A 3,422-nucleotide genomic window follows, 5' to 3' on the forward strand; every position below is an offset into this window, starting at 1 on the left:
GGCTAAGCCCAGTTATTATCAGCAGATCCCAAAGGGAGGAGAAAGCATCTCTGACTTCCAGTCTCAACTCTGCTATTAATTTGTTTTGTGGCCTTGGGCATGTCACTTCCCTTTCTTGTTCTTTTAAGATTGAAGAAAATACCAGGAAATGAACACTGTGTGGGCTTCTCTGCTGATGATTTCCTAGTTTTTGCTGTAATAATCATCTCTATCATCACAAAGGGGAAAGAAAGAAGTGATATAGGGGTGAGGGAGAGAGTCTCATCCCTAAGGAGTGGGTTTCAGGCTTTGGAGAAGCAACATTTGATTTGAGTCTTGACAAATAAGTAGGAGTTTGTTGGGCAAACTAGGAGAGAAGGGGAGATTCCAGGAAGTACGAAAGCTTGAGCAAAGGCCCTGGGTGAGTTTGGGGAACTGCAAATAGTTCAGGAAGTTTGCGACATTTGCTGAAAGGGAGGAGCCAGACTAGAAATTAGGCAGGAGCAATGCATAGAAGTCAAGTGACGTATGAATCAGTATTAGACTTTAAGCCTTCTAAAGAGCCTCTCAATGGAAGAGTCTAAGCATGGAAATATCACAAAATTGTGTCTGAAAAAGAGCCTTCTGCTCTGTATCTCTGCCCTCTGCTGGAGAATGACACAACAGAGAAAGGATGTGCTCCTATTGCCTGGAAACTAGAATGGAAAGGCATTTGTGGGGCAGAACCCTGTACAACTCCAGCAACCTATATCCCCTACTTATCTGTTATTCATGGAAGCTTTCTTCCATTCTTGATTGATTCAACAGAAAAATAAAAATGGAACTGTTATCCACTACCCCAGAGAGCTGCAAAGTTAATCAGTTGCATCTACTTGTGTTTGACAAACACCCTCAGGGAAGAGGCTTTCACAGTGTGTGATTTCCAGTCAGATTCCATAAAGACAGCCCTGAAAATGGGGGCCTGCAAGGAACAACCAGATAAATAAAATAATGACATTTCTCTGGGAATGAGGTTTTGAAGGAACTCCAACCCCTTTCTGCTCCTCCTGTGGCTGCAAGGCTATTGATTTTCACCATGATTATGGGGTGTTGGTTTTAAAGGCAAGAGAGAGGATGGAGACTAGGTCAAGATAAAATGCCATAAAGCTAACTGTTCTTACTGAAATTTGGACATATTTCTTGAATAAACACTCACTGAACCCTGGAAAAATTGATTCTGATTATTTCTCATTGCTTTTATGAATGAGAGAATTTGTAGAGGTCCTTACTCTGCCATTTTTACCAACACCTATTGTGTATGTGTGTGTGTGCGTGTGAGAGAGAGAGAGAGAGAGAGAGAGAAAGAGAGAGAGAGAGAGAGATCTCAAGTGAAATTCTGTTAGATTAAGTGAATTCTCATTGACTAGGTTGATTAAAATTATTGTCATAATTTTTTTACATCTTTATTCATTTATTGAAGTTATTGTATACTTTTCTTCCTTTAATTGGCCTGTGTAATTCATTGCATAAATAGATTTTTTTTTATCCTCACCTGAGGACATTTTTGCATTTATCTTCAGATGGAGTGGGAAGGAGAGAGGGAGGAAGAGAGAGAGAAAAACATTGATGTGAGAAAGACATATCGACTGGTTGCCATCCACACGACCCCAACCAGGGCCGGGGACAAACTGCAACCAAGGTACGTGCCCCTAGTGGGAACTGAACCCGGGATTCTCTGGTCTGCAGGCTGATGCTCTAACTGCTGAGCCAAACCAACCAGGATGCATAAATATATTTTTAAAAGTTATACCATCTTTGCATTCCTGGGATAAACCCTATGGTATATCTTATTTATTTATTTATTTATTTATTTATTTATTTATTTATTTAATCCTCACCTGATGACATTTTTTTGCATTTATCTTCAGATAGAACGGGAGAGAGAGAGAAACATCAATGTAAGAGAGACACATCGAGTGGTTGCCACCCACACAACCCCAACCAGGGCCGGGGACAAACTCTAACCAAGGTATGTGCCCTTAGCAGGAACTGAACCCAGGACTCTTTGGTCCACGGGCTGACGCTCTAACCGCTGAGCCAAACCGGCCAGGGCTATGGTATATCTTAGTATGCAATAAAATCAATTTGGTAATATTTTATTTAGAATTTCTATTTTCAAGTGAGGTTGGCCCATAATATAGGGAACTTTAAGAAGAATAGCCATCAGTTGGACAATTGAACTCAGAAGATTGTATTCATGACATGACTTCTTATGCAAGAGTTGACTATAACTTTTATTTATTTATTTTTTTGTGGCACGTGCCCCTAGCGAGAACCGAACCCAGGACTCTCTTGTCCGCAGGCCGACACTCAACCGCTGAGCCAAACTGGCCAGGGCTTGACTATAACTTTTAGATGGTTCCTATTGGGGAGTAGGTAAATCCATTTGAGGCTGCACATGGTAAATAAGTTAGGATTAGAGCCCTGGCCGGTTTGGCTCAGCGGTTGGAGCGTCAGCCTGCGGTACAGAGAGACCCGGGTTCGGTTCCCGCTAAGGGCACGTATCTCGGTTGCAGTTTTTCCCCGGCCCTGGTTGGTCGTGCGGTGGCAGCTACTTGATATGTCCCTTCACATCGATGTTTCTCTCTCTCTCTCTTCCTCTCTCTCCCTCCCGCTCTATCTGAACAAAAAATGGAAAAATGTCCTCAGGTGAGGATAAAGAAAAAAAAAAAGTTAGGATTAGAAACAGAATAAGTTTAAGAAACCTGGAAAAGAGTACCTTAAACAAGATACATGTTTATTATTGTCTCAACTCAAACATAAAAACAATAAAAACAGTGATAGGCAGTTTAATTTGGTACAGTGATTCCTCAGATATCTTTAGGATATGGTAGTTTTTCATCCTTAGTTTGTGGCCTTTGTCCTTATAGTCCAAAATGGCTATTGAAGCTCCATACATTCTTTCTTTCATTCCTTCACTCATTCATCCATTCATTCATTCATTTTTTTGGTCCCAGGCAGCAGGATAAAGGAAGAAATGGAAAATACCTTCCTATCCATTGCCAGAAATCCCTCACAATTTTTGCTTATTAGCAATGGTTAACACTTAGCTTCATGTAAAGGACTTGGAAAATGCAGCCTTTAGTTGAATAGTAATGTGTCCAACTAAATATCAGGATTTGTTAATTTGTGGAAAGGAGACAATAAATATTTATTTAATAAGCAGTTAGGAGTCTTTTCCTCCAGAGGATGGTTTAATCATGCAAGAAGGACATCTTTGCAATCAGATGTATGGGAAGAAGGTGAATGTGTGTTCTTGTGTGCACATGCATTTGTCAGTCCCGGAGACCGAGGAGGGTATTATCAACACATGTGCTCATCTTCTTTTCTCTGAGAACAGTGTCACAGTGGACCTTATCTCTTGCATTTATTAAAAGTTAATCATGCCCTGGCCAGTTTGGCTC

Source organism: Molossus molossus, unplaced genomic scaffold (assembly GCF_014108415.1).
Source record: "Molossus molossus isolate mMolMol1 unplaced genomic scaffold, mMolMol1.p scaffold_m16_p_20, whole genome shotgun sequence".
NCBI lineage: Eukaryota > Metazoa > Chordata > Mammalia > Chiroptera > Molossidae > Molossus > Molossus molossus.